Raw genomic sequence first — 13,679 nt, forward strand, 5'->3', positions numbered from 1 at the left:
TACGACCATCTATTCCATTCACTAACCTCTGGTGGAGGTTCACCATTGAAGTAGGTGACAGCCGACAACATGTTTGAGGTAACGTGCTAAATCTCATATTGAAACCTGTTGCAATCTTTAAACACCAGAAAATTGATGAAAAAAAATATATATATAGAAAGAAAACATTAATCAAATGTGATGTTTAATGCCTTAAAATGTAAACACTGGTGCCATTTGTTTGTTAGTTCAGTAACTTCATCCACAAATATTGTGTCTGCATATTAGAAAATCCACTCATTTTTGTCCACTGCAGTGTGCCAAGAGATTTCTAAATCAGGCATGTAACTAAAATTCACATCACAAGGTTAACATCTTTTCTCTAATGCTTCTACCACTGAAAAGCAGGTGAGCTGGTTAAGACTTTTTAGTCACAAGATAGAAAAAAAGCTTTTTCACCTTAATTTATGTAAAACTATTAATGGATAATAAGGAAAGTGCTACTTTTTTTTATTAGTATTTAGGCATTTTCTCAATTGGGTATTTTTATATCCTCTCTAGGCCATTTGCCAAACAGATGATGGTTTGTTTCCCAGGTCCACACCTGAGCAAATTCATATCAGCACAGAGCCGAGTTCATCTAGCCTCATATGTGTCATCACACCAAGTCTGCACAACTTCCAACCTAGGCCTGGATGTAGATAAGAGGTCCTTGATGGATTCTGGCTTGCACTGCACTGTGGATCTAAAGTTCAGCCTTTGCCACCGTTAAGGATTGCTGCAGTCACAGTCATTTGAAAGTGGCAAGCTCCAAGAATGGGATATCAGCTCAGAGGCTATAGTGTGAGGCCAGAAAGTTTTTAGAAATTATAAGTAGTCTCAGAGACGTATTTTTCTAGTCAGAAGGTACTGCTATCTGCACAAAAAGAACAACCTCTTGCTATAGCTTCATATTGTATAGGAGAGGTTAGCCTTTGTCGTAATGAGAAGCCGGCTGGTCATGGTATCAATAAGAAGACTGATTACCCTCTCCATCTCCCCACCACAACCACATCTAACAGGGTTGGCCAGTGGCCATTTCCTTTTGTGGTAGTCACAACAAAACTCTGATCACCACTGAAATGAGCGGCTCAAACAATAGTCTACAGTCAGAGAGCGCTACTGAGCCCTCACTGACATGGGAAGCAGTGTCTGCCACATTCCCCCAGCAAGCTTTAATTGGAAGTGATGCTAGACAGATCATATCATAACCATTAGTGATGGCCTGATAAGACTGACCAAGGAGCTGCTCTATAAAGCTTCTTTGTCCCAAAAAAAGGGTCCAATGAGCCCCTGGACCCGACAGCATGCCATCTCCAGCAGCAATCACAGCCTGACCTTAGTCACCTCTCTCAGCCCTTAATGCCCAGGATGTCGGCTCTAGGGCTGTGGAACTGGGGCAGTTGACCTCCCCCTCTCTAGAGGGTAAAATCCCTGATAGCAGGGACTAGAAATTAAAGACTGTGGCCTTTGAAAGCCTCTATTATTGTCAGAGGGAGCACAGCAATGAATCTCGCCAGCCTCTCCATGGACATGCATTATCAGAGGGGTGATTGTTTGACCTAAACTCTCTGCTTGGCAATGATTTATTTTACCCTGGCACAGGTACATTCTCTGACCTCTCTGTCCTCTTGGAGTGACAGAAAATGTCAGGTTTTTTGAATATTGGCTCATAAGCGGTATAAACACCGTACGCATTTTAAAAGAAGAACTGAGAATCCATTTCTTTAGTCCATCTCAATCTGTTTTCTGTCTCTGTGGAATGATGCTTTTTACAGGAATATACTGGGAACTAAAAAGACTGGATCAATTGTTCCGGTGCTGTAATTCAGAAAGATGGATTGCAGTCCAGCGTGAGACCAAAATGTGCTGTGAAAAGCTAAAACCAAAGGAGCATGTCACTTCAAATGTCAGCTCCCCTGGTTAAAACTATTCTCTTGTCTGCTTGCTTGCAGACAAGAGATTAGTTTTCAAATATATGCAATATCTTCAAAAACCTCTGCAGGAGTGAAAAGGTCTTTGTTATTTTACGTGCTGTGTTTCTTGTGATCTTTTGACAACAAACTACACAAAATATAAAATGAGTGTTTTCAGCACTTTCTTTTTATCTTGTTGTGACTCATATTGCAATGCTGTTTGAATTGTTTTATTGATAATTTACTAAATAGCTGATGGCATATTGATTTTATACTTTTTTTTCCCTGAGCAAATGCGCAACACAGCATATTAGACAAACAATGCATGGTTTTATCACTGGGGGAAACAGTGCATCCATTGTGTGCACATAAATCTTTGCGTCGGGCATGCCTGAAAAACTCTGTATTCTTTATCAGTCACCAAGCTAAAGGGGAATGACTATGAGAACGCACATTAGGTTTTGCAGTATACCCAACACTTTGAGTTGGAGCTCTTCTGACACCTTTGGGTTGGTTACAAAATGCAAACTAAAGTGTCAGGTGATGAGAAAGAGAGCTGAAAAGATCTTGAACATTCATTCAGTGTCATTTCTCTGTGTTTGTCCTTCTGCCTTTTCTTTTGTGTCGGTACAAGGAAAGAATTATTTTCTGAAAACCAGCCCAGTGGGAATTTCTTGACCATTTAGCTGACAGTTATTTCTTGAGCACAAGGCAAGAACGAACAACTCCGCTTTTTCGAAGCGGAGCTGTTCGTTCATTTCTGTCTTTGACACTGTGAGTTTTTAATTGTGATTTACTCATTAGAGAGATTTCTTTTTATCAGCCAGGAGATAAACATGTTGTATATGCACATGTTGTGTACTAGACCCGTGCATCTTTGGGGATTAAATAAAGCTCTTAAAATTGGCCATTATCAAAATACATCAGTGCCCCAAGTTGAATAACTTTGGTCAAAGAAGTTTAATTTTGGAAGGTCTAGAAATTAACATAACATATATTTCAAGGCCTCCTCGGCGGTAAAATGAAAATCACTCTAAATGAATGGACACTGCATGGAATGCACTCTTATTTCTTTCATAACAAAACACTGGAGCTGCTTAATGGGGAATAAAATCTTTCAAGGATAAATGGCCTGTATTTATATAGCGCTTTACTTAATCCCTAAGGACCCCAAGGCACTTTACATATCCAGTCATCCACCCATTCACACACACACTGGTGATGGCAAGCTACATTGTAGCCACAGCCACCCTGGGGCGCACTGACAGAGGCGAGGCTGCCGGACACTGGCGCCACCGGGCCCTCTGACCACCACCAGTAGGCAACGGGTGAAGTGTCTTGCCCAAGGACACAACGACCAAGACTGTCCAAGCCGGGGCTCGAACCGGCAACCTTCCGATTACAAGGCGAACTCCTAACTCTTGAGCCACGATCGCCCCACAAAGACAAATATTATATTTTATAATGCAGAACCTTTATTGTTTGTTGCTGTTGTTTCCTCTACTATAACCTTGTTTATGTCTTTTGTGAGCTACTATTCCTTTTGTACCAATTATATGCTTTTGAGAATTATAACAATTTTTGAATGGACGGATAGAAATGAAATTTCTCAGAATCAATCTGTACTTATTAACAATGTAACAAAAACCTTTTCAAACCTCAGTACCATTGGCTGAAATGCAGTCTCAAACCATGTCGCTATTGTGCTTTACAGATGGGTGTAAGCACTCACTGTTGGACTACTCTCCTGACCTTCTCTGTACATATTGATGACGATTTGAACCAAAAATCTGGATACATCACTCTGTCAGACCTCGTGCCACATATTTTCAGTCCAGTTTATTTGTAATTTGCTGCTGTTGATAGCTTATTTAAAAGCAGCTACTTACTCTTTTCTCCTCCACTTGTCCAGTTTCCTCACATTTTTAAGGACACGCAGTACACCATGATGAGAAATGCCAAGTTTCTGGCTAATAAATAAATAAAGCGACATATTAAACAGCACTAAAGATAAATGCCTGGTAGCTGAAATTTAAGAACCACTGTTTTGCATTATATACCACCTGAATAATTCTGCTTTAACACACATTGTGACTTTTTTTTCTTTCTGAGTTCCACTAAAGGATGAAAATATATCAAGTCTGATACACGAGTGACTCATTCTTTTTATTGCAAATATAGAATGTTGGACTTCTGGCTGATAATGCCGATAATGGTCTTTCTCACAACAACTAAAAGATTAAAGGAAATTATTAACAAATAAAAAACATGCACATGAATTACTATTACTATGCAAATGTTATGCATACAACATATATGCATAACATTTGCACAGGGCTTCTGCAAATAAATGCCATTAGGTAGTCAAAAAATGGCTGAATGGATCTCACCATTTTGAAGAGAAGAATGAGAGATTACTCCGAGAGCTGAAATTGGAACGGTGTGTAGAGTGCATGCTACTTATTGTTCTCTGTTTTACTTAAATCTCTCAACAAAAGTAAATGGATAGCTCGCAGCTTCAACGACAGACACGTGCAGCTTCCAGGCAGCTGCTGGAAGAAACTGGACCTTTTTTTTTTTTTGCCTATCGTACATTTGTCTGATGCAGAATTGTCCTCAACATTAAAGAAGAAGAAGAATATAGGCTGGAATGAAATATTAAACTTGAAAAAGTGTGCTCTGATCTGGCCATTGTGGCTGTATCATCACAAATACATCTTCACAGATTTCTTGTGGGTGGTTTATGTAATTTGCTACTCGACACCAAGATAGTCAGCACAGCAGAGTGTATATCTCATGCTGTGATTGTATTGTATTGGTACAATTCTCTGGTAGCGCATACAATAACTGGAGCTTTATCAACACCTGTGATCCCTCTTTGGGTTTAATATTCTTGTAAGACTCGTTCATGTCCAGTATTATACTTGTTATATATTTGTTGTCAAACACCATGCTTAATGGCAGCATCATTTAAGTGTATGAGCTTCAGTTTTCACAGTTCAGTGTTCATTACACACTTTCCATTTTGGAAAATGCTATTCAACCTCATCTCACCAATGCAGCTCAATGCAATGCTTTTAGAAGTCACAGAAAACCCCAGGGAGTATGTGTCTTTGTTTAATGTGACCCCATGAAGAATAAGTAGCCTGTGTGAGTTTTTACCCCCAAAATGCTTCAACAATAGAAGGCCTGGGTGATAACACTGCAGGAGTGTGAGGGCAGTAAAGGCTTCCAGGGATTCAGTTTGACAAAGTGTGAGTATTAGAAATTCCACTCCTTAATATCTGGATCCTTTAGCCTCTCTCTCTAACTCACTTGGGAACTTGTTCTCAGACTCAACAGGATGGATTCTAATAAACCTGGACCCCAATTTCCAACGCAAACTAGCATTTTCATGGAACAATGTGCCACCATTATAAGAACTTCTAGTCTAAGAACTCCTTAAGGGATTAAGGGAAGTCTATATCACAGCTTAAGTGGTGCAGTTCATCAAGACCTTTGATCAGCAAAGTATATAAGAGAGCAGTGGAAGTGGGAATTAGGATATAGCTAATGTTTATTGAAACACAACCAAAGGTTAGGCCATTGTTCTTATACAAGGGTCTACATTCACTAACACAGACATTTTGAAGGAAATGGCCTATTGAATGTTTTTCAGTGCATTTAGAGACAGTAACTGTGGCAGGATTATAAGAAAGTCTTGCTCTTTCTGTCTCCTGACAACAAGTAAACCACCTTGTAGAGCAGCAATCAATCAAAATGCTCTCACAGAAACAAATGAATAATGAAATCTGCTGCATCACAAATGGCAATCACTATTGTTTTACCTGCATAACAATGACTGGCTGAACAAATAAATTAAACAAGAGATAAAAGGTCAAACATAATTTAAGGCAATGCTTTCTTTTATTATTCTCACACATTATTCCTCTCAACCAGCTTTAATAGGACACTTTATTTCTTACACAGTGGATATTGGTAAGCAATGGAATGACAGGGCTCCTGCTGTTGCATAACGTTGCCATAGAAATATGATTGTTGTCATGATTATAAATCAGAGACCAGTGTCTTTGTGCTGCAGTGATTTACATCAATACTGGGATAACAGAAAATCAGCTTTTTCCTATTTACAAAGAGCATGGTGGAAATAATAATTTAATTCAAACAAGCAGGTAATTGGCTATATTACAAACGCAATTTAACACAAGACAATTCAATGCTTTAGATCTTATTTATCTTTTTGTTTACCACTCTGGTCTTGCAAAATGGAAAAACAGGGTTCTTAAGAAAAATACTCGGGACTGGTTTAAAAAATACCTATCGGTAAAAAAAATGTATTAAAAAAAAGAATGAAGATTACAGACATTTTTTAATCTAACATTAAAATTTGCTTTGTGAGCAAATAAATGATATGAAAGTGGTTGACCAGGGTTGAAAATGCTATGTAAGAAAAACCAAAGTCATTATATTTTATAAAATCACATAAAATATATAAATGTAAAATCACATCTTGGTCCTGTTCCAGCAAAATAAAGTAAAGACTTTCCTCGGAAACAAAGAATGTTACTGGGTTTATGCAGGCATTCATTAAAACTGGTATTTGGCATGATTAATGATACTTGCAATTTGCAAGGAAAAGTGCAGGCTCTGTTGAGGTCTGAACAGAGAAATGTGTCTGCAGTGGGTAAAGGGGTGGGTGGTCCTTGCGCCTCTCTGTGAAACCCCACTTTCTCTGTGATGTTGTGCTGTGCTGCAATTCCTCTTAGGGATCAACGCTCTGCAACACAACGACTTGATTTCTTTCGACAAGTAGTCTCTTAATTTTTTTCTCTTTTTTTGGTGGGCCTGATCATTATTTCCTCATTTTGCATTCGTTTCATCAGAGATAATTTATCTCTGCCTGCTTTAATGAAGTGATAATTCCATGATAATTAACGTAATCCTGCACCAAAGCAAATTTGCCTAATGACTGTTGTTTTGATAGTCAGAGTTGTTGCATGGGAGAATGTCCACACTGGGATGAATCAAGGCTCTGTGCCAGGCAGAGGAAACGGGAGAAAGCCGAGCTGGCAGCCAAAGGACGGAGAAAAGTACAAGAGAATTTTACTTTATGACCTTAACTTAGCTGTGGGCTAAAGGACCCCAGCCCGTTTTATTCAGGAGTACAAACAATATGGTGCTAATAGGTGTGATCATTGAAAGAAAGCCTATTTAGAAAGTCCTCTTATACCTGACTAAAAATATAATGATGTGAGAATGATGGGCCAAGTGAGGAAAGGCTTGAGCTGAGGTATTGTCTCTGACATTTCATTTGATCAGGGGTACCAACTTTGACATTTCCTGTGTTTGATATTTGTTAGACCCACATCCCAGAAAATTTAACCTTTTCAAATCTTGGAATAAATGGCTTAAATACTCCTTCTCCAGTCTAAACACACACACACACACACACACACACACACACACATGAATTATGTTAATTAAGCTCACAATGTAGTTAGTAGCAGTGCATTATGCTTGGGTTTCTTTTTAAAATATATTTTGACATAAATACATCGCTGAGAGACAGCTAGGACACATACAACAAACAGAGGTTCACCCACATGGCCATACTCTGTCTCTAAATATACCTTGAATATATGTGGCTCTTGAACCCAGCTCTTCACAGCACTTTACATAAGTGAACAAGAATGGAGTTTGAGTGCATAACGCATACACATTTACACTTGTTAGGGATCCAGAATTGTAAATTCAAAACTGCAATTCATGGACATTACATGGTGTATATTGATTTGATTTGATTTAATCTATGTAATTACACACACTAAAATGTTTGGACACTGCCAAATTAACTAAAAAATAATTGAAAAACTGGAATATTATCATTATTATTACCATCAACAACTGCAAAGCAAAGGCATGAAGACTGGCCTGGATTAATAGCTTTAAAGGGAACGCAGAGTTGGAACATCCAGTTGGCTAGATCTATCCACTGGCTCACCCTAAATGTGGGGAAGACTGGCAGCCAACAAATCACCACCGTGTTTGTGTGTTTTACATGATTAAGCATATGGAAGGAGCATTAAATCAGCCTTACCTCACTTGACAAACTGGCATCTGCAAGACCCACTTCCTATCTCCATGCACATACTGACAGGGAGTGTTTCCATTAAAAAATTAATTAATTATCTGACATAAAAACATGACAATTACCACCGAGAGCAATAAATTAAACTTCTTTTAGCCAGTCTCAAGATTTAGAGTGCTGTGTTGACCAGCAGCTTTTATTGCTAAGTAATGATAGACTTGGTAGTTAGCATTAGCAAATGGATATAGCTTTTACCATTAAACAAACCACATAAATTACTTTATAATTGGTTTAAATTTAATCATATTGTATGCATTCACTTGTGCTGCAAATACTGAGATAAGTTTGAAAACTTATATCAATTACTCTTTGTGATTTGGATCCCAAAGTGGCAATTTGCTTCTCTTTGTTTAAAGGAGAGCATTAAAACGTTAAAGAAGCTAACTCCTGGGAGTCTGCTGGAAAGCTAATTGGGGTTAAATATAAAATATGTAGGAAAAAAACAGAACCAGGTACACTGTAATACTAACAGATATTCCTTTTGAATTTTCTTGACTGCTGAAATGCTTATATTGCGTGTACACAGGTAGCTAATATTCATATGTTGAATAGCGCTGTCCAGCCACTGCTAACGTGTAAACATCCTGTTTTTCCAAAATTACTTTTAGAGAAACTGTACAACTCTTATTTTGCTAAAATCGTAATGATGATGGAAAAGTAAGAAAACATAAACAGTATATGAACTGTATTTTCGTCGAGTTAAGATTCAAACTCGGCACAGCTGGGCTTCAACACAGCTCTATATTTGAACAAGGAGACCAGTGCAATTGCTTCTCTTACCAAAAATAAGAAATAAAATGCTGAATGCAATGTTAACTCAGAAAAGCTAGAGAGTGAAAAAAAATGGATAAAATAATTAATACTGCAATCAATAATATACTCTTTAACAAATATAATTAGCTTTTTTTTTTTCAGGATAATTTCACAAAACATTACTGCGGAGTAGCAAAGTGCTGTTACTGATGCAAATGGTGTGTGAAAAGAACTACGAGGAAACTATAATTGAGAACTGATCTGGCACAGAAAGAAAACCTATTACTGCAGTTCATCTCATTTACTGAGGAAGCATAATGGTCTTCCAGACTCCAAAGTCCAGCTGTGGGTAGCTGTTCTGTAGACAATGTTGCAGAAACAGGGTGGTCGCTCATTAAAAACCTCCCATTTGCTGAAAGAACAATGAAAATAGGCCCAAAAGGCATCTGCAGTGCTGAGGACCTGCACACCCTTTCACAGCAGTGTCAGTGTTTGTGTGCGGGTATATCAATTAGGGAGGCTTGTTGGGTTCCTCTCTTCAAAGCACCTAAATAATTTAACCATCAGGGGTGAGATCCTATAAACCAGTTTGACACCAGGTCTACACTGGCAGTTTTTATAGAGCTCCAAACTATTTAGAAAAGCTAAAGAGAATAAAGGTTAAGAAAGTTTGACAATACATGATGCAGCCTTCCACATTTGAAAGCTTGGAAGCAGTGTCGACCATATAACTACAAGTATCTGCTACTCACTGCTAAGGTGGAAGAAGCACAAATAGGCTCTACTGATGCTTTAACTGCTTCCATCAAACTAGATTAGGAAGGTGAGCTGGAAGACGGACCCCTGATGGTTAATTGAAGTTTTATTAATGCTACTGAAATTCAACTGGAAAAGCAGCCAATATGACCGCAGGGCTGGCAGGGAGCCTTCCACATTGCAGTGTTTTAAACCAATTACAGGTATTTTCCAATGTCTTTATCCTTATACATTTGGCAAAGAAACCTATTTTATTTGACCTTGGATGTCCCTCTGTGGTTGTCTGCTGTGAGGATACTGAGTAGCTCCCTGGTGAGAATTCTATGTATTCTATAATTAATAATTCATCAGATCATTGCTAACAGATAGCAGTCTACTGAGAGACTGACACATTAGTAGGTTGGGACAGTCTCTTCACTCTGCCTCAATGAGGTGTTTATAGTTGATTATGTAACAATACTATGTATATTCAGACTTTTTCTATTCTACTGCTGTCAGAATGATTCACAACTGAGATAAAAGACGATCTTCTCTTTTCAGATTAACTTTTTAATAATATTCGAATGCTTTTCACATAACAAATTTTATTCATCAGTAGATTTGAAGAATACATTGGTAATTTTGAGACTTCCTTAACTGATTAGTCAAAGGGACCTTTTACCCAAAACCAAAGGATTCCATTTTCTGAGTTCTACATTTGCATTTTCAAATTCTGATCTGTTGAATTCAAAACAGTTAGGACATAAAACTTATATCAAGAAAACAAGGAAACAACTACTGTGTTTTATAAGTGTCATTTGTATAAATCTAATCAGCTATGTGATTGGCCATGCAAAAGTCTTAAGCTACATGTCATTCTTTACATTTTGCAGGAAAATTGGTGGAAAGATGAACTGAAACATGAAACAGCACAAAGGACAAAGTTTATACAGTACAGTTTTTATTAGTGAGCTCAAAAGTCACTAGTTCCTCAATATACAGCCTTAACCTGAACCTGAAAATCCTTAGGTAAGCTTTCTTTGAATTTTTTAAGTAGTCTTTAGGAATAATAATAATAATGGGGAGGCCAATGTATGACTGAGTATTCCACTGTATGCTTTTCTATCCAGGTATGCTTTTACTGCACTGGTAGCAGGTATAGTATCCCATTTTAAGTATTGGTTGACACTTTTCTTTTCTTAAGCATATGACTTTTAGATAAACCTAACATTTTTTTTTTTGTCCTACTGCTTCTAGGGATGGGTACCCGGTTCTGACATAAACGGTAGTAACCAGACTGAAAAGCAGCGCACATTTCTGTGCTTTATTTTGGTGCTTTTTTTCCTGAGATGTCATACACTTTGGATTCTAGCCAATCATTTTACGTTTCCGAGGATAGTAGGCGGGCCCAGGTACGTACGTTCTTTTAGAGCAGAGCTACAGATTAAAAATGCCCAAGGCGAAGCGGTCAAAGTCTGGCTGTACTTCACAGCAAAATATGCAAACTCAGCAGCAACAAGTGCTTTAAGCTGATACTGTCAAAGGAGGTAACACCTCGAATCTGATGAAACACCTGGCGACGCATAGCGTTTTTTTAAAAGCCGAGAAATGCGCCGTATTTGATAGCTTGCTGCAAGACCGAGCACATCTACTGCGGGTGTGGTGCCTGTTATCGGACCCGGAGTTAGCAACATCCCCCAAAAACCCGAAGAGGAGAGTCCTGGCCCCTAGCCCTGCCAGTGTAGCAGAAATGATGAGGATGATGATGCAGCAGCAGCCGTTCTTCTCTGCGTGAGTAGCTTAATGTTGTTCGAGTGTAATTTACGTTGAGTAGGCTACCCACGTGATTACATTAATGCATGTAAGGTGAACTAGCAAACACCGTCGTAGTTACATGCGGCTGTCTTCTTGTTTGATGGCAGATACTCCCTTCACCCTGGCCAAAAAGGCTAAAATGACCAAAGAAAAAGTGGAAAACAGTTAAACATGAGAGGTTTAGGACAAAGTTTGTGTTTTTTCCATTGTTTAAGCACTGCTTCCAGCCAAGAGTGATACCATATATGCCCCATAGCTGCAGAAAAGGCTAACATTGTTAACTTTTTACAAAAACTAGCTGAACATGAGAGATTTTTGGACAAGTTTGTGTTCTCCATTCTTTAAGCACCGGTTCAAACACCGTTTTAGCACCAGCACTGTTTCAAAAGTACCGGTTTGGTACTAGTATCGGATAAAACTTAAACGATACCCGTCCCTAAATGCTTCTTTGTCCTGCATTTGTCTAGTTTTCTGTATTTGTTTGTTAAACACACACTGATCACAATGCCAAGTTGCTTGATACCTCTTTAGCAATAACTTTGTTGCTGCAACAAAATACTATCTTATGCCTGAGAAACTATATTTTCTCTGGCATCGTTCATAGATTGAGCAAAATGAATGGGAACAAATCCTGTGTTTTTGTCACAGACTGCTAGTAACAAAGTGCCTGAAGATACAATTTTAAATTATTTGCTAAGTTGTCAGTTATGTAATGACACAACACAGGTTCATCTCTGAGTTGGGTGCCTTTATTCTTGAATAATTCAAAGATGATTGTTAAAAAAAAAAAGTACAAGAAAGTCTGGCTCCTTGGAAACAAAGTATAAATAAATGAGGGGTGGATTAAGACTTTTGCACAGTGCTTTATGTATACAGAGCCAAGCTTGTTAAGGAACAAAAGGAGTCTTCCCAGAATGAAAGAATAGGATCTATGCCCCTGCAAACATGTGCACATAATTTTGAAAGCTTTTTATTACAGATTCTACAATTTCTGATCAGATGTGTGTGCTCACAAGTTTGTCAGCTGCAGAAAGTGTGTATAATGCTGCTGTCTGTGGGTGTTTACTAATATCTGTGGATTAATTGACACGTCTGCTTGCTGGTGTTACTGGTGTCAAGTAAATTGAGAACAGGCAGTGGTAGCTGTCATAAATGTTAGGGTGGTGGTTCCACACGCTATTTGCAGCCTTTTCGGTTCAAGGTTTTGCTTCTCCTGCTGCCCATGTTTTGTCAGTTTAGAGTTTGTTCACTTTACTTTATTCTGCACCATGAATACAAGTAAATATTACAAATATTTGTTTTTAGATAATGGGAGTCCACTAATAATAGGAACATAAAACTATTTCTAGTGTCATTCATTTTAGATTTTGTGTTATTAATTATTTTCCATTTGTACCAGACGTGTCCTGTGCATTTATTAGTTGATTCCCTTTCCAGAAGAAAATAAGGGTTGGTTGTTGATCGAGCACGCAGTCCTGCAGGATCGGACCCTCTTGAATAGACCCCATTAAGTACACCTAGAAATCAGTAGTAACTGCCTTTTAGACTGATGACCCCTTCTACTAGTGAAGCTTCCAGTCTGTATAACATTAATATTCATTTTCTTGGTTTTAACGAAGCAGGCAACAAGCATGGGGTGCCTCGGGAGCACTGCGTTTAGCATCAATGGAGATACAGTCAAACAACCAAACACAGAGGGAGGAAGTTGGCTGTCTCCTTCCCCTGGGCTCCATATTAATGAGACAATGCCACACTGCAGCCAATTACAGCCACTCCCAGACAGATGCCTTTGGTCTTAGACAACCTCCCACTGTAGATTCAACCCCCACCCCGAGTCGCCATTCCTTTTCATGAGCATACATATGTCATTTCTCTCTGACAAAAATCCATTCAGGAAATGCATTCCACGACCTCTCAAGCTCATCAGGTTGGATGGTGCTCAGATCTGTACAGAGATGTTAGTTTGGGTTCAAGTTTAGGCTCTGGCTGGGTCAATTAAAAGCATTCACTGGGTGGTCCTGAAGCTATTCCTTTGTTATCTTGGCAATGTGCTCAGGGTTGTTGTTCTGTTGGAAGGTGAACCTTCACCCATTCTGAGGTCCAGAGCAGTTTGTAGCAGGTTATCATCAGGGATGTCTTTGTACATTGCTGTAATTCCTGCAGCTGAAAAACATCCTCACAGCATGATGCTGCCACCACTACGCTTCACTGCAGGGATGGTATTGACCATTTTGGAATAAGGCTATAGAGATTGACAAACCACGTGTCTTTCACGCATTGCATGCTGGGTACTC

General features: G+C 38.7%; 1 long non-coding RNA gene across 2 annotated transcripts in view; it reads left to right on the top strand.

Moving 5' to 3' along the window:
* The first annotated feature begins 10,843 nt into the window (after positions 1-10,843).
* Positions 10,844-13,679, top strand: part of LOC309715254 — a 66,414-nt gene continuing 63,578 nt past the window's right edge. For both annotated transcript variants that reach the window (XR_014279168.1, XR_014279169.1), the window contains exon 1: positions 10,844-11,361. This is a non-coding gene — a long non-coding RNA (uncharacterized lncRNA). The remainder of the gene's footprint in view (positions 11,362-13,679) is intronic.

This window comes from Aulonocara stuartgranti, assembly GCF_965226115.1.
Source record: "Aulonocara stuartgranti genome assembly, chromosome: 2".
NCBI lineage: Eukaryota > Metazoa > Chordata > Actinopteri > Cichliformes > Cichlidae > Aulonocara > Aulonocara stuartgranti.